Raw genomic sequence first — 24,757 nt, 5'->3', positions numbered from 1 at the left:
AACAGAGCCCTCATATCCTAAAATATTTACTACTTGGACTTTTATGAAAAAGAGCATATACCTAAGCATAGAATTTCTGGGTCATAGGTAAGTGTATCTCCAAATTTACTAGATAAAATTGAATTAAAGAATTTCTGTCTTTCCCTTATCATCTAAGAATTTCTATTTCTTGAAATTTTGACAAAAACTTATTTATATAAAAATGTAAATCTAGTAGTTTTCAACTGAAGGTTTGACTACTAACATAATTTCTTTAATCTATTTTAGGTCTTTCTTTCTTATTGAATCAATTTTAATAATTTCTATTTTTATAAAAATTCTCATTTTTATGATTTTAAATATGAAGTTATTAACTTTCTTAAAGTACTATTATAATTTTAAAACTTTACTGTAAATATATGACCTTTTTCATTGGTATTATTGCTTATTTTTAATTCCTCTCTTCCTTCCTTTCTTTCATCTATTATGTTTGTCTAGGAATGTAGTATCTTCAAAAGACCATTTATCAGTTTGTTCTCTGTAAAGTTTCTTCGTTTTCATTACATTAATTTTTTGCTCTTTTTTTTTTTTTTTTTTAATGTCTTCTACTTCCTATGGGTTTACTCTCATTTTAATTATACTTAACTTTGCAAGTTGGATACTGGGCTAATTCCATTTTCTTATTTTCTAGTATAATTATTTACTGCTGATCATTTTCTTATAAGCAATATTTTGTGTTCATTTATCAACCTTTATATGTAATGCCTTTATTATTGTTCTATAGTAAATATTTCTAAATTACATATAATTTTTTCTGGGACACATAATTATTTACAATATTTCTACCATTTTTCTTTTGTCTCTTAGTTAGATATTCCTGGCTTTCGTGATTTTGATTAGGGAATAAGATCTGTGTAGCTTGTTTTTTAGTATTTTGGTTATTTATTTGGACCCTACTATGTAGTTATTATTTATACTTGTTCTTTGTGTTTTTGAAGTGATATATAATCTTCTAGTACAATTTTTAGTCAACATTTGGTCAGTACCAATGAATGGATGGTAATACAAATAGATGAATACATGAACAGGTTGTGAAAGAAATAAACATTTCAGATCTAAGGTTGTCAGTCACTAAAATTATCATCTTCCATTGATAAATTCTCTCTTTTTTGATTTATATTTTGTTTGGTGTGATGCTAGTTTGATATACTGAGAATGAGAAATCTATCATATATCAAAGTAGAGATATTATTTAGGCGGCAAACTACAGAAAAGGAATTCAAATGGAAATACTAAGTTAAAATATGAAATTAAGCATAATTAGTCTATAAATAGACTCAATGAGATCCTATGTAGCTTATAGGAGGTCTTTAATCAACATTTGTTAATTCATATATTAATCAGTAGGGGGGGCATTTCAGATAGAAAATAAAAAAGAAACTGCAGAATTCATAGGTTAGGTAAAGAAGGAGAAGACCAAACAGACAAGTACGGAGTGATGGGCAATAAAGCAGTATTAGCAGAGGGCAGAATTGTCAGCAAACCAAAAGGGTAAGATGTTTCTAGAATAATTGAGTCCTATACCATAGAATTCTTCTAAGTGTCAAATAAAACAAAAATATACAGAAATACTTATTAATAAGCATTGATTACTTCATCTGCCTGTTCTAGTCACCAAAACTTTATGCGCAATAGTTAACTGGATCTAAACATTCTAAACTTGAGTTTCTAACTAGAAGAGGCTTTTCTAACCATTATATGACCTCGGATTGCTGCTTTATTTTTTTTTTATTTTTATTTTTTTGGATTGCTGCTTTAATATGAAAAGGAAAACAGGTTGTCTGAAAAATCTTCATCGACAGCATCACTAATCAAACTTCAGAGCAGTAACTTCAGGGCAGTGGGAAAATTTAATCTTCCATGAAATACAGTGCTAAATAAAGAAACCTAGTGACCATTTGCAAATAAAGACATTCATCAAGTATAGATGGGATGAATGTCAGAAAGTTGAACGCCCGTTTGGTACATATGCACTATATAATTAAAAGAGAAAATTAACTGCTGCTGGAAATGTCATATTTGAGAAGTGTTTTCAAAGCACTACAGACAAAGGCAGACTTAGGAGAAGGAAGGAATGAAAAGTCATTAAATTTTTCTAAAATGTATTATATGGCAAGCTTTTTGAGAATGTGTGTGTGTGTGAGAGAGAGAGACAGAGAGTGTGTGTTTTCAGTCATAATTTTGTACCAGAATACTTAATTTACTCATATTTACAAGTGTTAGAGAATTGATATCAACCTGATGTTTCTGATAACAATAGTAATTTGAAAAAGGATACTGAAACAGTACAGAAATTACTTTATATGGACAGGTTCTTGATAATTGAGAAAGAATTATGGACTCAGCATTTCAGGAGTACAGCTTGTTCATTAAGTTATCTTCATATGTTTATTTTATTTTTTTTTGTTTAATGCTAAAAACAAAACAAAGTTAAACCTACATTTGAGAATAAGTTCAAGGACTTTCATAACCTTTTATTAGTGAACCTGCTATCTCTCTGCATATATTGGCAAATATTTTTATCCAATTGGATTACTGGAAAAAAAAACATTTTCTTTGTAATACTTGAGCTTCAGTGAGCTAAATTTCTAAAATAGACATTAAAACTTTTTTCACTATAGAAAGGTTATTAATAAAAAATTCAATTTCATGTTTAATTATTATCTTAATAGTTCAGTCTTTGAACAAATGAGGCCAAGTCTGTTACTAATTTAAAATATGATTCAAGTAATTGGTAGTGTAATTCTTACGGATGGTAAAACTTGAATGATTACATTTGACCTTTTAATCAAGTCATGTGTTCAATTTTATTTATTTTTTGTTAATATCATTTTCATTAGTGACTTTTTCACTTGACTTACGTTTAATCTACTTCTAGTCTTATAGAACTTAATCATAGAGATGAGAATAAAAGTCTTAATCAGGATATTTCCAATGTGTTTACGATTATTTTTATCAATAGGCAATACCTTGCAGTCTATTTGGATGTTATTAGATACTGCCATGGTGTTTCTAAACTGTGTGTGTGTGTGTGAGTGTGTATTTATATATAATATCAACGATTTGTGAGAGTGATCTTTACTCCATATTTTTACCAAAAGTTGGCATTTTTAAACTTTTTTTATTTATTGGTCCTTTAGTGTTCTCTTCTGGGAAACAATAATATAAATACTCACATATATGTATTTTTCTATTGAGTTGCACATTTTTCTTATATTTAATGAAAGTTATGTAATTTGGATAGAAATAGTTTTTTATTTTTGTTATACATATTTTCTTATTTGAGTGTCTTTTATTAAGCAGTTCTTAATTTTAGTGTAATCAGATTTTTCAATTTTTTTAAATTGTGTATACATTTCAGGGATTACTTTAAGAAATATTTTACTATTTATAGATAAATAAGATGTGCCTGATATTTATTTCTAAAACTTTGTATTTTTTATTTTATTTTATTTTATTTTATTTTATTTTATTTTATTTTATTTTTATTTATTTATTTATTTATGATAGTCACAGAGAGAGAGAGAGGCAGAGACACAGGCAGAGGGAGAAGCAGGCTCCATGCACTGGGAGCCCGACGTGGGATTCGATCCCGGGTCTCCAGGATCGCGCCCTGGGCCAAAGGCAGGCGCTAAACCGCTGCGCCACCCAGGGATCCCCTGTATTTTTTATTTTAATGCACATGGAATAGATTTTTGCATTTAAAAAGTGTTATCTTTTGTAATTGATTTCTAATTTCATTGCATTGGTGAAAGGTTTCATAATCTATAAAATATTTTTGAAACTTTGGGAGATTAATTTTTAATGAAGTTTCTGTTTGTGTTTTTTCTGTAATTATTGGTAGTACAATTCTGTGTACATTCATTAAACACTGTATTCTTAGAAATTTGTGAGTGGTGTGTTTTAATACCCATTGTGATCATAGGTTTATCAATTTCTGTTATTCTCTGTATAAAATAAGATGTTTATTTAATGCATTTAAATTTAGAATTTTAGGAAAGCCTGGGTGGCCCAGCAGTTGAGTGTCTCAGCCTTTGGCTGAGGGCGTGATCCCAGAGTGCAGGGGTTGAGTCCCACATTGGGCTCCCTGCATGGAGCCTGCTTCTCCCTCTGCCTGTGTTTCTGCCTCTCTCTCTCTCTCTGTGTCTCTCATGAATATATAAATAAAATCTTTAAATAAATAAATAAATTTAGAATTTTATTATCTTCTAAGACTAAAATTATGTTTTTACAGTCACCATTTTTATCTCTAGTAATTCTTCTCAGCTTAAAATCTCTGTTTTATCCTAATCACAACTACTTCACCATTCTTTCAGTTGCCATTTTCCTATATGTATTTCCAGACCATCCCTTGCAGTCTTTCTGTGTTCTTATGTTTGGAACAAACATCTTATTATGATCAAAGAAAGTTGGGGTGGATCTTTAATCAAACTCAATAGTCTCTTTCAGTTGATTCATTTTTATTAAGATAATTTTATCAATAATTTATTAAGATAATTTTGAATATATTTTAACGTATTTCAACCATCTTATTTTATACTTTCTTGTCATCTTTTTTCTTTTCCACTTACTTCCTTTATCAACATTTTTTTCCCATTCAGTTTTTCTCCCTTGTACTAGATTTGAAATTTTTGTTTCTATTTATATTCTTAATTATACTTGAAATACAGCTATGAATTTTATTATATTTCTTGAGTTAATCAATGTCAAACTTCTTTTCAAATATTTCAGTGAATTTAGAATGTTTTCATTTTGATCACACGCACATACACATACGCCCTCCCATTCACATGGACTTAACGTCCAGCTATTTAGTTCTTGTGAGTTTATTTTTAATTTAAAAATATGTCTAATTTAATATATTGACTTGGAATTCCCATAACCAATAAATAATATATATTTAACCCAATATTTTTTTCTCTTTTTCTATACAGTGTTGTTCTAAAGACAATCAAGTTTCAATTTCATTGTTAGTTCCATTTTGCATGGAAAGAAAGCTTTGAGTAGCCCAGTCTATTATTGGTGTCAAGGCCTCTTAGCTGTTCTGTCTAACACCATAGGTCCTAGCTGTGTGGGGCTTTTGATATTTAAATTAGATAAAGCATGCAACACTTGATCTCTGGGTTGCTAGTTTTAGCCTCATGTTGGCCATAGAACCTACTTAAAAAAACAAAACAAAAAAAGGGTAAATTAAACTTAAATAAACTTTAAAATCTTCAGCTGCACTAGACATATTTTAAGTGCTCGATAGCCTCATGTGGCTAGTGGCTATTGTATTGGTAGCACAGCTATAAAACACACATGGAAAGTCCATTTGCACCTCACTGTTGGAGGGTCTGGGGCTCTCACTCCTCATTATCCAAGAATAGTTTCTTTTTTCCCAAATGGCCCTTTAACAAGAGCTTTGAGAGTTATGCATCTGGTTTTCCGATTTGGATATTTGCCCCTTCTTTACTATTTGCTTTTTTTTTTTTTTTTCTGTTAACTCTAAGTAGGTTTTTTGGGATTTCCCCAAATTTTTCTTTTGGGGGGGGGCAATAGAACACTATGATACTGGAATAAAAGGCAAGGATAACTTATTTTTATTATTCCCATATATTTCCATACATTTTTTCCATGAACTGTCACTGTAACCTTTACAAATTATCAATTAATTTCTGTTGTTTTGTTTTTTTACAGCCTTGAAGGAACTCTATAGGAAACCACCCCTTTGTTACCAAAAAATTTTGGTGATGTTTCTTTTTTTGTTGTTTTGCTTTGTTTCTCTTTGATGTTTGCTTTTGCTCTTGACTCTGGAATAGTATATATTGCCAAGGAGACTGCTTTATTCTAATTTACATACCTTTTTTATGGCTTCTCATGTTTCATATGAAATTTAAGAAGATCTTTTTTACACTAAAGATATATATTCTTCTAGTACAGTTGCAGTTTATTTTTCATATTTAAATCTTGAACCTATCAGGAATTAATTCTAGTGTAAGCTATGAGATAGTAGTTTTATGTATTCTCAAGACATATGAATTTTTCTACGACTGTTCATTGAATAATCTATTATTTTCACTGATGAAAATCAGTGATGTTTTATGCAAAAGCCCTGTGTGTGTGTGTGTGTGTGTGTGTGTACATATGGTATTGAAGGGCTAATTTAGGACTATTTATTTTCTCCTTCCGTATGGTTTCTCTGTCTAATCTTGCACCAGTCCTAGAATAATAGGATATCCAGAAGTTTATTGTTACTGTTGTTATTCTTTTTCTTCTTGTTTTTAATGTCTATATGTAGAAACTTTATAATTCACTTGTTTTAAAAAATTACATTGTGGTTTTTATTGGTAACAGATTATGCTTTAAATATTAATTTAGAAAATTTAACATTTTATCTTACTGAGCAGTTCTAGCCAGAACAGCATATTGCCTTTTAATTGATTCAAATTTTATTTTTATGTTCCACAAGAGAGTTTTAAAATTTATTTCATATGAATCTTGAACATTACTTTTTAAATGTATTTCTGTAGGCTTAATCTTTTCTTGTTGCTATTGTAAATGGAGGCCTGTCAAATTGCTTTAGTTTTTGATAGAGGAAGGCAATTTAAATTTCAACCTCCAAGAGATTGCCCTTATTTTTTAAAATAGTTTTTCAGTTGATTTACTTTAGTTTCCCAGGCACACGATATTGTTTTGGATAAATAACGATGGTTTTGCTTGTTTTTTACCTTATTTCTCTCTTTTGTCAAATCATATAAGCTGTTATGTCCAAAATAGTGTTAAACAAGAGTGGTGATAGTGAATATCCTTGCACTGTTTCTTTTTCTTTTTTTTTTTTTTAATATTTTATTTATATGAGAGAGAGAGAGCATGAGTGGGGATCTGAAGGGGTGGGGGAAGAGGGAGGAGCAGAGTCCCCCTGAATAGGGAGCCCCTATGTGGGGCTCAATCCCAGCACCCTAAGATCATAACCTGAGCCAAAGGCAGATACTTCACTGACTGAGCCACCCAGGTGTCCTGCTTTGCATGTTTCTAAATTTAACAAAAGCACTGATTTGTACATGAAAATCTATATCCATATTAATACAATAAGTTCTAGACTTATATCCAAATATGATTAAACTTATATCTACATTTTCTAATGTCAAATAAATATCCATGATTTAAACTTATTATGTACTATTTATTTATTTATTTATTTATTTATTTATTTATTTTTAAATTTTTATTTATTTATGATAGTCACAGAGAGAGAGAGAGAGGCGCAGAGACACAGGCAGAGGGAGAGGCAGGCTCCATGCACCGGGAGCCCGACGTGGGATTCGATCCCGGGTCTCCAGGATCGCGCCCCGGGCCAAAGGCAGGGGCCAAACCGCTGCGCCACCCAGGGATCCCTATTATGTACTATTTAAATCAAACATGGATGTTGAATTTTTATCATAAACTTTTTTTAACACTTAAGAAGTGATCACAAGCATTTTATATTTGAATCAATATTGTGCAAACTGTATTCCTTCAATATTGAGTTATACTCAAATCCAGTAAGATTTTAGTTAATAATAGATTATCACTGTGTTATGCTCCTTTATTCTGCTTGCTAATGCTTAATTCAGGATTTATGTCTAAGAAGTGAAAATGTATTATTTCCTTGGCTTGTCTTCCACCTTCATTTAGATCCGTTAAAGGTGCTCTTGAACAATTTAAATAGTGTAAGTTTTATGTTGCCTAAGTAATTGGTAGAATTCCCTGAGTTTACTGAAATATCTGTGATTAGTATTTTATTTTTATGGGCTTGTGTGTCTGGAGATGTGGGAGGTGAAAGGTTGTTCTTTGACAAATGTCTCTCTTCTGTGGTAGTCTGTATGTTTCATGAGTATGGTATCTTAAATGGATTATCTTAGATTATTTTACCTGCATCTGCAAATTAATCTTCATAGTTTATAATTCCTTAATACCATCTTCTATGAAAATCTGCATCTTTTATTTTTGTTTGGTGTATTTGGTTTTTCCCCTTTTTAAAAAAGTTAAGGATTTATCTATTTTATTCTTTATTTTACCTATAGACTCCTTTCTCAGAAATTTAACTATATTCTACTTTTTAGTTCAATATATGCTATTTATTACTTTTTCAAAATATTTATTCCCTTTCCTTATTGCTTTAGCTTTTTAGGTTGGGTATTCATTAAATTTTTTTCTCTGCTTAGTAATATAAATCATTAGACTATTCAATATTTCTCTGAGCACTGCTTTAGATGTGTTAAATCAGCTATCCAATATAATATTTTCATTATTGCTCATTTTAGGGCAGTCTGTATTTTTTTTTCTTTTTGTATTGGTTTTGAACCAAAAACTACTTGAGAGATTTTTTTTTTTTATTTTATAGTTTTGACAACATTTTTTTTACTCTCCTTTTATGAGATTTATAATGTTATGGACATTCCATTAATATGTTCTGCTGACTCATTTCATTCTTATAATAAACCTGAGAAGTATACCTTTAAATCCATATTTTGAACAATGCAAAGGGATCCTACAGTATTTAAGAAGCAGGATACATCATGGAAAAAATGAGGGTGAAAGTTAAAATTAAGCCTACATCTTCCATATGTGAATCATTTCTTTTTTGAGGTACATATAAAAAGAATTAATGTATATAATTTGTAAGTGAAAGGATGTGATTAAATGAGCCACAAGGGCCTGAGGTCCCAGCAAAAGTAGCCTTATCCACTCTTTTGATGGGATATTCAGCTTGAAAGGAATAAGAGATGGCAGTGGAAATACTGGAATTTGTGGAGACAAGTTTAACAGGAGACCCTGCTGTATTAGATGCATCAGTGCTTTTTCAGATCTTCTTGCCCTGAGTCACAAACAATGTCATCTTGCCTTAAAACTGCTATTCTTGTTAGTTACCATTTTGTTTTTTTATATTTCCCCATTTAAATGTCTTACATCATGATGGGATGGAACCTGAAAATTGGACACTAAATAATACTGTCACAACTCTTAGTGATCCATTGAAGAGAAGGTATCATTTATGGCTTCTCTGATTTATAGGATGAATACTAAAAAATGCAAAATTACAAACATAATTTCATTTTTTTCCCATAATTTCATTTGTAACTGAGAAACCCCCTCTCTCTTTTAAGCTTGGGTTATTTCCTTGAGAATGCACAGAAGAGCTTATAGATATTCTGTCTTGCAATTCAGAACCTGAATCTCTAGCAAGAATTCTATAGTACTGTAGCTTAAATGCTGTGAGTAGAAGATTCTGTGGAATCTAATTCATGCCTCGCTTTCCCAAAGAGTAAGTGGTGACCTGAAAGTCAAACTGTTCTCTTTGGCCTATAATGCAAGGAGAAAACTACACCTTCTAGACCTTCCTGATAGCAATTACCCTCACACAAAATTCTACTGTGGTTGTACTTTCAGAGAACACCTCTAACCTTGATCATAAGATATGATACAAAATAAGTCTGCTTCAGCAGAACAACACAGATTGTGCACAAGAGAACCATTCTAATGATTTTATTTCATTTAAGTCAATGAATGACTTGTCCCTTAAATTGCTATTAGCCAGGAGCTAATGTATCCCACTTACAAAAATTTGGTTGAAAAGCTTGTCAATGTCTGCAATTCCTTTTATTTTATGTACATAAAAGAAAAATGTAAAAACCCCATTTGTAAGAGAATCTGTTCTCCTTTGAAAGCAGAGATCATCCAGTTTTTGTGGTGGGTTTGTCTTTTAAAGGCAGCAAAATTACCCAATTTGTTTTTACCACAACCTATAAATGTCAAATATTCTCAATAAAAATGATAAACACATAATTTAACTGTCATGTGTATGCTCATAAAGCAAGAACGTATGCTTGGTGAGACTTGGAGATAGAGTTTAACTTGGATTACACTATTGTAAAGTTATGAATATATGTAGAATATGTATTTATTGATTTTCAAAACAGCATTATTTGTTATTTAGCGATTAACATATTTTAGAAGGAATCACTTAGGCTTGCTGTTTCCTAGTAAAAGGCATCTTTATTACTTTGAAATAAGTTACATATATTTATATAGGATTATGATATTGGATATAGGGCCACATTTCGTTTTTTACAGCATATGCCATGACAATGAATGGAAGAAATGACTTAAAATTTGTTATGCTTTTATGGAGGGTTGGACTTGAGTTAGAGTACAATACTAATAGAAATCCAGTCCTGTTAGAAGCTTGAGGATGATTATATGCTTATTAAACTGTATGCATTGGATTTGTAGAAATAAATGATGAATTTCTACTACTGCCATGCATTCTAGTGTATTCCTATCTTCCAGGTACTGATAGGTCATTTATCTTTATTGTTCATGTTAAAAAGAGACAATCTGGCATACATTAAGAATTTACTGATATTCGTAGACCTATTTCAAGTTTTTCTTTTTTCAAAATGGCACTAGTTTCCCCAAATCCTTTATATTGCTAACATTATATGATTTTATTGAATGAATTGGCTTACTCCTCTATAATAAAGTAATCATATGAGGTGGGAAGAGAAAACCAAGTCAAACTAAACTTTGTTCTTTTTCTAGCAGAGACATAATTATAAATATATAGAAAATCATAGGCAACCTGCCATCAGGGTAGTAGCTGTTTTACACACATGAGTAAAACAAGCCCTGAAGAAAAAAGGCACTGCCTACATCATTCTCTTGTTTTAAAACAATTCTTCCCAACGTCTTCCCTGCAGTTCAGAACTAGAAGTCTGTTAGTCATCCTTAACACCTCCCTCTCATGCAATCTATTAGCAGTGATGTTGACTTCACTTCCTAGATATTCCAGATTCCATCATTTTTGTCTGCTGCCATTCTGCTCCTCTTGGAAGCTGACATCCTTGTTCATGCACCTTTTTAGTACCAGCAAAAAGTACTACTTCCCAGGTCAATTTACTTCCACATGTTCCCTCCTCAATTTATCTTCTATTATGTCCATGTCACTCTCATGTTTTCAGCCCTCAGTTGTACCATGAATGTCAAGCGAAATTCCAGGAAAGTCTAGGAGCCTGAATGGCCCCACCCATATTTAACTCCCCAAACTCATCTTGCACATTCTCCTGGCCTTTCCATTCTACCTTCTTACAGTCCATAGTTCCTGTCATGTTCTTTTCTACCCAAGGGTCTTTGTATATGTCATCTTGATGGCCTGGAGCATAATTTCTTCCCTTCTCATCCAGTTCCTGACTGACTAAGGAGTCTGAGACATTTCTTGGGCTTCAGAGCAAGCACAGCAGCCTTCCCTGAGCTCCCTGACAGATATGATCTGTTGTAGTTTTCCTTCTTAGCACATATCATAATAGTAATTTGGGTAATTATTTGTTGACTACCTATCCCTGTCACTAGACTACAGTCCTATGAAGGCAGGGTGGTGTTAGCTATTATTAACATGATACTATGGAAATATTTTGTTCTCTTTATTTAGTATAGTGCTTGCCACCTCACTGAATATTTGCTGAATGAAGACTGCGAATAAAGGAGTAAGAAAATTACAGTTCAGTTTAAAAGACTAGAAACAATGAAAGAATGGTAACTTTGGAGGTGGGATACCTTGGGAAGTGGGTCAACCTAAACAGAATTTGAAGTTGAGTCACATTCCCCTCATAGCAGGTCCTATTCAAAATATTTATAAACCTAGTGTTACAATAATAACAAAAAATAAGTATCATTAATTGAATATTTACCATGTCTCAGGAACTGCACCGGGTTCTTTATATTGTGCTTTAAAAGATTGAAGCCATGATTTTGTAAAGCATCTACAGTATATGGAGATGTCAAATGTTCCCAATTTCTGTGACATTTTTGTCTTTAGCAGGCAAAGATATCTGCTGAAAAGACATCAATTTGAATAAGTATATGAGGTTAATGTTTTGAGACGTAAACAGATGGAGGCTTCTTTTTTTGATATTTCCAACTATTCCATATGGCAGAAGGATTATATTTCTTTGAACAGTCAGCGTCCGTTTTTTCTGTTCCCGGGGTTGAAATTCCTGCCCTGTCTGGGATGAAAGAGAGCAGAGAATGAAGGGAAAGTCTAAAGATTAAAAGCTAGTATGTCTTGGAGTTCCCAGAAAAGGGATTGTAGAACCCCTGTGGCAACTCGATCAGAAGAGGCTTATACCACTGTTGTCTAATGGGGCCAAGAATGTAGCAAGATCCCAGGGTTTCCCTTTGCCTATGTGGTGTGGAAGCAGAAGAAATGTCTGTGTCAGCCATCCAGCTATGTGATGCTGCTGAGCTAGTAGACTCCACTCAAGACCTTCTCATAGTTGAGGTATTGCTAGAATTATCTTACATTTAACCCCTCACCTAGTGCAAGGGAGACATAGTTGCATTTAACTTCCTTCTTAGAAATGAGTAAATTATTTATATGACTTTATGGTTTTGTTTGAATAGAAACTCTATTTTCTAGGGGAGGAAGAGAGGAAAGGAGAATGGTATTAGCCAGAGGAATGCAGAGAGATGATAGGCTTGAAAATCTCGAGTGACTAATACTGCTGTTTAGCATCACAGGAGTAAAGTGGCTTATATAGATACAAGTAGTAGATGAAACTGTATTACTCATAAGGCAAAACACATTTTAAATAGATCTCAATAGGCCAAGAAAGCAAGATTTCTTAAAAAGAACGAGATTTGCTGTAGCCTTAGGGCAAAACAGGAATTCCTAGTGCCTATATGAGAGCAAGCACTTCCTACAGTCTTTTGAATTTTATGAGTATTCTCTCAGGATATATATATATATATATAAATATATATATCCATTTAAATAGAAGTAAAAACTCCTTTAGAAGTGCTTCCTCTTTTTTAGATAATAAATACATGAAGCAGGGCTTTTTTAGGGATAGAGAGCGATTTGAAAGCTTTAATGCTCACAAATCACATTATTGTCATTGTATAATTTGGAGTCTTTTTTCCAAATAGTTCAATTTATAGGTTCAAAGATATTTCTCAAAATTTGTATCAGTAAAAGAAGAACATGATATGCTTCAGAAATATTTTGCTATTTAGTTTTTTCTTAAGTTTTATCACCACCATTTTCATGGTTCATATGGAATAACAATTTGATTGCAATATGGAAAATTCATAGATTTTTCTCAATAAGAAAAATCAAAGGTTTCCTTTATTATTATTTTACTACTGTTTTGCTGAGTTCTAGTGAGAAACCTATTTTAATATTCAAAATATTCTGTTCTAAGATCAAAGGTCTAAATTCTTCTTGGTGTCATTGTGGTTTACATGTGGTTTTAAAGAGTTATTTATGAACACGGAATTTGTTCTGTAGAGAACAAAATGCTATGTGCAGAACATCAGGGTATATTTCATTTACCCATGATTTGAACTATTAATATTTTTCTTCTAGCTATAAAAAGAATGCTGGCTGCCCAGTAAAAAGGACACCGGCAAAGGGGTAACATGGCACCATTCAGGAAGCACCAGCCTGGGAGACAGAGGACAAGGGATAAGGTACTCCCTGACTATTCCTAATGATCTTGTTTTTTGTTTTGTTTTTTTAAAAGATTTTATTTATTCATGAGACAGAGAGAGAGAGAGGAAGAGAGAGAAACAGGCTTTCCGCAGGGAGCCCCTATGGGACTTGATCCCCAGTCTCGGGATCACGCCCTGAGCTGAAGGCAGACACTCAACCGCTGAACCACCCAGGCGTCCCTGATTCTTGTTTTTGTTGAGTGCACCTGAATTTTGCCTCCCATTAATTCTGAGCCAAAAAATAATAATAGTGTTTTTCATATCCATGAACATGTATAACTTTTGTTTTCCCTCTCCCAAACAGGAGAGAAATATGCTTCAAGTTAGTGAGAATGAGAAATTATTGTGTATGCATATGTCTAATCAGCATGAGAATCAACCTATAATCATTAATTGATTTTATAATAATTACCATGAAAGGCAGTGTGGTTTAATTGAGGAGAGAACTAGATTTACTATCAGCCACGCCTGAGTTGATGTTTTCTTTTTAGTGCTTATTAGTTGTGTAAACTTAATCGAGTTCCTTCAATTTCTGGGCCTTATCTGTAACATGAGGCTAACAATATTTACCTTCCTGTGTTGTTATAATGACTAAATAAAATAATTTGATAGATGCAGTGCATATCACGCTAAGTACTCACTCCACAAATGATTATTTTTATAACAGAAAAACTCTGAATCTTCACCGTCACTTATAGATGCATTGCATTTCTTCTGATAAACCTCAGGTACCTGCTACTTATTTTGTCCCCTTTGGGTACTTGTTGAGAACGTGATGGCTATTCATCTCTCTACGGCGAAAATCTTTATATGAATATGTATTACCTGACCCTGCCATTTTGACCAGCACTTAATCAGTCTATAACCAGTTGACTGAGCAAAGAGCTAGTAAGCCTATGGCTTAATGTAGGGATACACTAAGAGCACAAAGGGCTGTTTATAGCCCTTTTTTTGGAGAATTTTGAATGTGAAATCCTCAGACATGTTTCTTCTTTCCTATTTCCTCCTCTATCCTCTTAATGATTTTATATTACTCACATTACTGAATGTGTCTCTGTTCATTCAGTGCAAACAGGTAGATAATATAGAACACAGTTCTCCCTCTCATTTCACCAGTAATATGGCACCTAAGTGATATTTTTAGTGGTGAATATTTTTTCTTCCTAAAGAACCAGGTATAAAAGACCATTGTCCACTTTACTTCCAAGGAATAGAACTGCACCATTGAGAGTTGCCCTAGAAGCACAAGAGCTAGAATATGAAGGATAAAACTGTTCACTGGTCTAAGTCCTTGATAAAATTACCATTTAAGTGTCTAATGCTTATCTCATTTAGTATCAAAGTAAATGGTAATTGGGGAGAAAGTGATGGATTAGTTTAGTTATGAAGTGTAATGGTTGCAAAATTAAGTACAATGCCACTAAGTAGAAATTTTAGGCATAATTACTTTCAAGGGAGATAAAATTTTCAAATAGCCACTTTGGAAGATTACTTAATTCATGTTTATAAATTATATTAAAGATGAAAAGCACTATTTAAATGTTAGGGTATCATCTAATGTGCCTCAAAGAATTTAATTTATGTGCAAAATGACAATTACTAGATTCTAATTAAATAGTAAGAGAGAGTAATGGTCTAATGCTTTGATGATAGGCAGAACCCTTGATTACTAGAATCTAGTTCTAAGTTTGTTGGTGTTAGGCAATCTCTGTTTCTTCTGATGAGACTAAATGACATTTTCCTTTTCATGGGAATAAAAAAAATTAAAATGAGAGGGTTTGCAGTTGATCTGACATTTTAAATATCATTATTAATTGATTTTGATAGTACTAATCAATTGTCTTCTTTCTTAAAAAGTTAATTCTTGTCTTCTTCAGCTCTTAAGGCATAAGATGATGTGGACATATGTACATGGATAATTACTATTTTATCATCAGAGTAAAATTACTATAATCACTTTTATATATATAATTTATATTGTATATATGCACAAATACAATTATTTAAAAGAGGATTAAAAAGTTGCATGTATTTTGTCATTCTTTGTTAATGATAGACCGATAAATATTCTATGATGAATTTCATGTTTTCATTTAACAGTTGAATTAATAATTATTCCATAAATCTACCAGCTAATAATTACCTGCATTATAGCCCTATTTAAGGGTCAACTTAGAATGAACTAGTCTTATATTTAAACAGAAGTCTTGACATCTTCTTACCCTGCATTCATGCTTATTGATTTTCAGTTTTCATACTCAGCCAGAGTCTTTGTCATTTATTTCTCTATTATTCATTCATTTGGCAGACTACTATTGAAACCCTCCTATGTGTTCTAGATGTTCTGCTAAATTTAGAGAATGCAGAGAGGTCTCATCTTCTCCTCTAAAAAATTTCCTTTCCAGGGAATAGGATAAATAAATAGGTAAAGTACACCACTGCATCAAGTCGTGAAGATAGTGTATATACTGTACTTTATGGGAGACTGACTCAAATACTTAACGAAGTATATGAAAGAACAGAGAAGGTTTCTTGAAGTGTGTTCTCTGAATAGAATATTAAAGGGTAAGTAGCTAAGGAAAGCAAGGAGGGGATGTAGTGACCACATTCCAGTAAGATGGCGCCCATTCATTGAAGAAGAAGAGGGGAAAATAGAGTGTTAATTTTGTGTATGTCTATAATGCCATGTAATAGAGGGGACCACAAAGAGGCGAGATTAGGAAGGAGGCAGGGGCAAGGTAAAGGTGGACCGTGGAGGCTAACTAAGGAACATGGATGTAATCAAATTAGGCAGGAGGGGCCAAGATTTTTTCTGCTTAAGGAACAATTTGTTCCATATTTCTCTGTACAAAGACATTCAGTAGCCTATACTGCATACTTTTGGTCTCATTGCTCTGAAGAGAGGAGGATCTATATAATGTGGCTTGCCAGAAAGTATATATACACATCCCGGTTAGGGTTCTGGACTTAAAGTTACTCTTCATATTTGCTTAAACTACGCCATGATGGGCTATGTAGTGCTATTAAGCACTATCTCTAGAATGTCAACCTAATTACCTACCATTTAACCATTTCATGTACCATTACCTACTACATTCATACTTATGTGTGTAGTAACAGATTCAATAAGGTAATTAAGGACCAAGTCCAGCAGTAGAAGAGAAACTATGAATTGTCTGTGTGAAACGGTAATGTTTCTATCTTGAATAATTAGGCAATATATATTACAGGAGAAGGCCTTCTTTAACCTTGAGGCAAATTTTCATTATGCGACTTCCTGACTTACCCCAAGGAGTCAGAAAACTGTAGTTAACTTTTAGAATAATTTAACTGTACAAATCCTTTGGGTAAGAGGAAAACTCCAATAGTAATTAGCATCCTAATTATCTAGGATGCCTATACATTAAGTTTAGGATATGAAATTACCATCAGAACCTAAGAGGAAATGGAAGCTTTTTCAAAGTTATGTCTTATAGCCTGATTTTCTTCACTTTTAATTGGGGAAGGCATTGCCACATGAGGTTCTAATAAATCTTCAGGTAGAGTGTAAATAATGCGCGTGCTAGCTCCATTTATGGAATACTAATATATCACAAATGGCTAAACTTGTGTGAAAATAAAGCAAGAAGCTTCATTTCATGACCTTTTAATTTCTGTCAAGTTAAAGTAGTCTTCAGGGAATAAATTGATTTCCATATCTGGAAAAATAGAAATTATATGTCCCAATTAATGCTTGTGGCAAGGCAATTTATTGAGATGTAAATTTGTGAGTATGTGGGAGGGTATGCTACTTTTTCCAGTGTTTTGGAAGGACCCCTTACCATTTGATTCCAAAAAAGAAGTGTTTCTTCCTGTTTTAGGAGCTCTTTTAAGCTCTAACTGTAGATTGCTAGCTATGTTAGGATGGCCACATATCTCTGTTTTCCTGGGTTAATATAAGGGCAGCAGATGCCCAATACTTCCTCAGATTTTTTTTTTCATGGAAGTGTGGTTTCTATCCCAGTAGGGAGCATTTGTGTCTTCTTGTGGGAGGGCTACTCTAGGACTCCTTTGACCCACTCTGGCAGCCCTTAGAGAGCTGAACGTACCAGGGAATTTATGTTCATCTAGAGCTGCACTTAATGACTGCTGGGTGCACGGGTTTAAATATCCTAGCCAACTTGTCCCTTGGCTCTCTTAAGTGCCACCCAGACTTTTTTTTCTCTCCAGAGACCTCTTAGATAGGGTTGCCAAATAGAGCAAATAAAGATACAGGATGCCCAGGAAGAAATTGTTTTCAATATAAGTATGTCCCATGCAATATTATAAACATACCAAAAAATTAATTTTTGTTCAATTTGAAATCCAATGTAGCTGGATGTTTTGTACATGATTCGGTACCCCCTATTTTTGTGAGACTTCACTGGATGTGGCATTCCTGCTTGGCTTCTTTGCTATCAGAGTTCTACCTCCACTCATCTACCAGGTTTTCTTGGGAATATATCCTAGGAAATCACTCTAATATATGGGCAGCCTAGGTGGCTCAGTGGTTTAGCACTGCCTTCGGCCCAGGGCCTGATCCTGAAGACACGGGATCGAGTCCCACATTGGGCTCTCTGTATGGAGTCTGCTTCTCCCTCTGCCTGTGTCTCTGCCTTTCTGTCTGTGCATGTCTCTCATGAATAAATAAATAAAATCTTTTTTTAAAAAAGAAAGAAATCTCTCTCTAATATGAATCAGGGTTCCACTTCCAGGGAGCCTCATCTCAGACAACTAGCTAAATCTGTTGCCTTACTGTGGTTCTTAATCCATTCTCAAAATGTTCTGGTTTGAATGACAAATTATATGGTCATTCAAGCTATTATAAAAACATAAATGTTTCTTGCAGAAGCTGTGGTATTAGATCTGTCTTGTTTTAGTCATTAAAAACACCAAAAGGGGCCCCTGACCGGCTCAATCAGTTGAGCGTCCAACTCTGGGTTTCAGCTCAGGTCGTGATCTCAGGGTCCTGGGTAATAGCCCTGTGTCAGGCTCCATGCTCAATGCAAAGTCCGCTTGTCCCTACCTTTCTCCCTCTGTTCCTCCCCCACCCATGCTATCTGCCTCTCTCAAGTAAATAAATAAAATCTTTAAAAAACAAAACAAAATCAAAAATCTACCCCCCCAAACAAAACAAAAAAACACCACATAATTTTTTGAGGACATTGCACTGTGTTCTCAAGAAATATACAGAAGATGATGAGTTAGTGACTGTAGGATGGGAAATTGGAAGCATAAGAGGGAAGAGGTGTTTCAACAATAGGGTTTGGTCTAAAATTGTGGTTTCCAGAACAAGTAGGGATAGTGATTCAGACTGTTGGAATACCCTGGAGAGTTTGGGAGATTGGCCTGTTTACTGTGACAAAAGGCTAGCTAGATGCTAGACACCAGGATTCCTGTTCTTATCAAAATTCCCTACACCCAGATATATCACGGAAATAACAGAACAGACCACTGGGGCTATGCAGGTTTGGACAAAGCTAGGTATTAGCAAACAGAGAATATTGAAGCCTGAAGTTATGAAACACACCTAAGGCCTTCACATGCTCTGAATTGCTTGTGCATCAGCCCTAGTAATGATCAAGATTCGGTTTTTCATTAATTTCAAGAGATAAAATAAGTCATATTTAATTTGATTTAAATATAATACTTTTTTTGGTATACATCCAAGTTTATGGCTATAGATTTCTAACATCACATTTTATAGAAGTGTATGATACAGTTAATAATTATTTATTACCTCTTTAAGTTTTAGTTATAACTTTTTAAGTACTCAAAATAGCCACCCCAAAAGTTTTGTGTTTATTTGAATCTGATTTCTGGATTTATATTCTGTCATATGCAGGATCATTTTGATACTAACTTCGAGTAATCTTAAATAGTATACATGAAAATGAGACAACTATTTCAGGAGGAGAAATATACAGAATTATATATGATGACTTTTGTAGGATTTCAAATTAAATATTACAACAGTCACTAGCTATCATGCATTTGTAAATAAAAAAAATCACATAAATTGGAAGTCAGGTACTAGATTCACCTTTACTTAATTGATATATAAGTTGTTTAAACAGGATTGTATTAAACGTATAAAACCAAAGAGTATATTTTGTATTGCTTTGAGAAATAATCTGTGCTAATCAATTTCTTTGGCTGAATTAGTATAACATGACCCCGGCTTTTAAATGCACTTAATTTTCTATCAGCAGTACTTTCTCAATGAAGAAATAAAATTTAGAAATTAGAAGACATGATGAATAGCCTTTATTCTAAGGTCAGACGTAAGATACTTGAAGCTAATGGAAAACATCATTCTCAGCCATAGCAAATGAGCCCTACCAACATAACAAACTGCTGATATCAGCCTGGAAACCATCTTGAATGTCAAGGGATATGCTCTTCATTTGCAGTGTTTGATTGTTCATATAAATATTTAATGAAAATATTATTAGACTATTCAGCTGAGTGAAATAAACTGATGGCACAAGTAGCTAAGGAAGCTTACTTAATATTCACTAAATGAAGTGGCATAATAATTTATTTTGCATATTATATAAGTCTTTTGAGAGGTTTTGTACTTTTAAACTTTTTAGCACTATTTAAAAGGCATCATTACTGCCATAATTATGAGTTTTTAATGTATTTTTATGTTTAATGAAAATGTAGCACACATTTTATAGGGAGAAAGAAGACCATCATCCACATAATGGATGATGGAAATAAGGTACCTCTGATTCTGAAGGTTGACTTACCTTTAATATAGCTTCATTGAGTCTTACCATAAATGTTAACTTTATACCACATAAAATTACACAGTGGGTTTCTCAAGAGTAGAACTTAAATGATTAAATGGATAAGGTAGAAAGCTTTTTAACTATCATGTGAGCTTTGAATTTTTAGGAAAGTTGGAAATCACCTGTTCTGAATCATGTATACATTTAAACACTGTTTTAGAGAGACAATATGAAAAAAATATTTGGAAACATAAACTTTAGAGAACAGTTATCAGTTAATATATTTATTTAAATATAAGATTTCTCAAATTGCCTTTCTAAGTGCTTCCTATATTAGCTATTTTGAAAAAAATGTTACTTAAGGTTCATATATATGTACACAGGATAATAAAATACATAGAAAAAGAAAACATGTTGTAAAAAATATTTTCTTTGGAAAGTCAGGAACAAAAAAATGGTACCCACTTTAAAGAAAAGTTAAAAAATAAGGGGCAGCCCCGGTGGCCCAGCGGTTTAGCACCACCTTCAGCCCAAGGCATGATCCTGGTGACCTGGGATCCAGTCCCACCTCGGGCTCCCTGCATGGAGCCTGCTTCTTCCTCTGCCTAGGTCTCTGCCTCTCTCTCTCTGTGTCTCTCATGAATAAATAGATAAAATATTTAAACAGAAAAGAAAGAGAAGAAAAAAAGAAAGAAAGAAGAAAGAAAGAAAGAGAAAGAAAGAAAGAAAGAAAGAAAGAAAGAAAGAAAGAAAGAAAGAAAGAAAGAGAAAGAAAGAAAAAGAAGAAAGAAAGAAGAAAGAAAGAAAGAAAGAAAGAAAGAAAGAAAGAAAGAAAGAAAGAAAGAAAGGTAAAATGGAGGCCAACTTTAAGCACAGATTAAAAAATTATAAGCAAAATAAAAGCATATCAATTCAGTAGTATATAAAAAGGATGATGTATCACGATCAAATTAGGTTTATTCCAGGAATATAGGGTTGGTTTAACCTTCAATAATCAGCCAGTTAACGTACTCATATTAACAGAATAAAGCACAAATATATAATGTCCCATATCAGTATGGAGAAGGTACTTGGTAAAATTAAACATATATTTATGACTTAAGAATTCTAACAAATTATGAATAGAAAGAACTTCCTTAATCTGATAATGGATAGGCATAGAAAACATTGCAGAGGCTTTATATTTAAGTGAAATATTGAATGTTTCTTTCAGAGATTAATACTAAAACAGAGATTATACTTCTAATAAGCATCATACCTGAAATCCTAGCCAGAGTAATCAGCAAGAAAAAAAGAAAAGGCAAAAGCATAGAAAAGGAAGAAAGAATCCATAATACATTGCTATAATTAATATTCAAATTTGACAAACTTGTTGGATACCATGTCAAAGGGTAGAAATGAAATTATATGTATGTATATATGGCCTTTGCAGTAGCATCAAAATATTTCAAATACATTGGAATGTGTGAAAAATTGCTGCAGAAAACACTAGAAATATTATTAAGATATATTTTAAAGTAATAAGATAGATTTTAAAATTAAAGAGGGCATTTGTTGTGTTAAGTACTGGATGTTATATGTAAGTGACAAATCACTAAATTCTACTCCTGAAACCAGTATTATACTATCTGTTAAATAACTAGACTTTAAATAAAAATTTGAAAAAAACAAAAGACCTAAATAAATGGAAGCATATACCTGGTCCAAGGATTAAGAGATTTAATAACTTAAAGATGTTAGTTGCCCCAAATAGATTTTTGTATTCAGTACTATTCCAGAAAAATACAGCACATTTTATCTGAATATTGGTAAGGTGATATCAATTTGCTAATGCAAGTAGTATTTCCCAGCCAAGACACTGTTGAAAACATAAGAGGTGATAGAACTTGTCCCAGCATATAGCAACAATGATTATGAGAGTTGGTATTGGCTAAGTTAACAAATATATCAATAGAATAGAACAAACATATTAGAACAGAATTGTGAATATATGGAACTTTATATAGTGCAAGGGTGATGCTATAAATTTGTGTGCAAAAATTGTTGTTTCAACTAATGGGACAGTGCCAACTGGATATCTGTATAGAAACAAAAAGAACTTGACCTTTTTTCATGTCATTAAGTAACAATTGCATGTACATTGCAAAATTCGGAAGACAAAACATGAAAGATTTTAGAAAACATGGAGAACATCTTTATGACCTTGGGTAGAGAAATATTTTTGAATAGGTTTCCTAAAGCATTAACAATAAAAACAATAAATCAGATTACATTAAAATTGTGTATCAAAAATAACCATCAAGAAAAGACATAATGAATGAAAATATTTGCAATTCATATAATTAGAAAGGACACATCCAGAATATAGAAAATGTACAAATCAGAAGGAGGAACACAGTCCAAAAGAAATTGGGAAGGAGACTTGAATAGGCACTTCATAAAACAGGATATCAAAATGACTAATAAAAATATGAAAAGGTGTAGAACTTCATTAATCATTGTGGGGATGCAAGTCAAAACCATTACAGTATACCACTAAACACTCTCCCAAATGCCTGTAAAGATTGACGGTACCATTTTCACAAGAGTTTGAAACAACAGGGTCTCTCACACACTTCTAGTGAAGTAAAATTTAGCATCACTATTTTGGAAAACCATTTGCTATATTGATAACTTTCTACGATTTTGAAATTCTACTCGACTTCCATGTGGGTACATAAAATACATTTTGTATTTTAGGATTCAAAGGACCAAATTGAAAAGGCCAAACATGTACATATTTCAGATTAAACTATTTTCCAAAATACTCATTTCTCGTAATGGAACATATTTATTGATGAAATTGTAACACCTAACAAAGTGCACTACATACAACATAGCTATAGAAAGGCTTGCAGACCGGATGAATCTGTGGATTGTTCTAGTGAGCAATTTTTGTTACTCTAATTGGATGATCTGCAAGATTAACCAAATTTATTCTTCCTAAGCACTTTTCTATTTTGGAGTAGATGTATTTAAACCAAAGAGGATAGAAAAGGAAAGAATAAAATGAAAAGGAATCAGTTACAAACTATATGACATTATTGGTCTCTTGAAAGAGATCATCTTTGGGAATGACTTTCTATATGCTACGCCGACTCAGAGTCTTGATTTAGTTAGAGAAGATACATCGTTTTCCTTAGACTGAAATCACTAAATCAGAAAAGAAGAAGGCTATAAAAGCCGATGTAGACACGAGCACCAGTGAGAGATTTGATTGGATGTACCTAGATTTCATCACAAACTCTGATGATGGTTCAGTTCAATTGAACTAGGTCATTAAGCCTAAAACCCTCTCCTAAGGTGGAGAGAGGCATTACAATCGATAAACCCAGGCTTCTATTTGGGATCAGTGTTCTGTGGCAATGGGAAATATCTAAGAGACTGTCTTCAGGACTTTAGGGAAGGTGAGTGGAGACTTTGGAAAAGCATTACAGCCTCTCTCTCTAAGTCGAACTTTTTGGCTGGATATTACTTTCTATAGTGTTTCTCTGTCATACTAACCAATGTATGACCAAGGGTAAATCTCCTGGGATGATAAGTCTATTGTTCTCTTGCTACAGAAAAAAACTGAATCCAAAATACTAAAGAAAATCAATATACTGAAATCCAGGTAAAGAACTCATAATTTGTTCCTCAGAAATGTCAAAGCTAAAACAGGATACTGAAACTTTCCCTTAAGCTTAAAAACAATAACCCTGTAATATAGAAAGGGATCTCTGTGGATAAATGAACAAATTTATTCCTTAATAGAGAAAGCTGAGACTAGCATATAATATAAATCTAATATTAAAACATTAATTTTGACAAGAAAGGGATTTTTAGCGAAGGTTCCCGTGATTAGCTGTCATTCAGTGGAACTCACTGATAAAATCCTAAGTGTACAATGTCATGTTGTTCTCTCTTTCCACTGAAGAAATAGATTTAACCTAAGGCAGCGTAAATTCAGGCACGTATATTGAGGACTGTTTTGATAGCAAAGGTCATTGAATTCAAGAATAGACTTATTTGGGAGAGAATCATGGATTCTGCTACTGTGTAGTTATTGAATAATAGGACTCACCTGTCTAGCATGACTCTCATGCAATTTCCAACTGAAGTCAACAGGATGAATAAGATAGGCTTTCAAGGATCTTTGCTGTCATATAATTCTACAAGACTGATGCAATATATTTTAAGAAGTGTAATTCAAAGATCAGAAGGCAGACGCATACATACATTGTTGCGAATACAAATCACTTCTGCAATATTTACAGATATTGATAAATGATAGATACTGAACTTTTTCATTTCTTAACATTTGCTAATTCCTGGTGAAGAAGAATGCAAAATTCCCCATACAATAAGCTTTCTGATGGTTGTACTTTATTATGTAAAATAATTCCTAATAATGACATAATTTTTGATACATTTTA

The 24,757-nt window shown here is 32.9% G+C and overlaps 1 long non-coding RNA gene across 2 annotated transcripts in view; it reads left to right on the top strand.

The window, feature by feature from the left end:
* LOC140608655 (uncharacterized) overlaps positions 1-24,757 on the top strand; it is a 47,032-nt gene that overhangs the window by 14,965 nt on the left and 7,310 nt on the right. For both annotated transcript variants that reach the window (XR_012010620.1, XR_012010619.1), the window contains exon 4: positions 13,424-13,527. This is a non-coding gene — a long non-coding RNA (uncharacterized lncRNA). The remainder of the gene's footprint in view (positions 1-13,423; positions 13,528-24,757) is intronic.

Source organism: Canis lupus, chromosome 18 (genome assembly GCF_048164855.1).
Source record: "Canis lupus baileyi chromosome 18, mCanLup2.hap1, whole genome shotgun sequence".
Lineage (NCBI taxonomy): Eukaryota > Metazoa > Chordata > Mammalia > Carnivora > Canidae > Canis > Canis lupus.
This window is presented reverse-complemented; position numbering and strand designations above follow the sequence as displayed.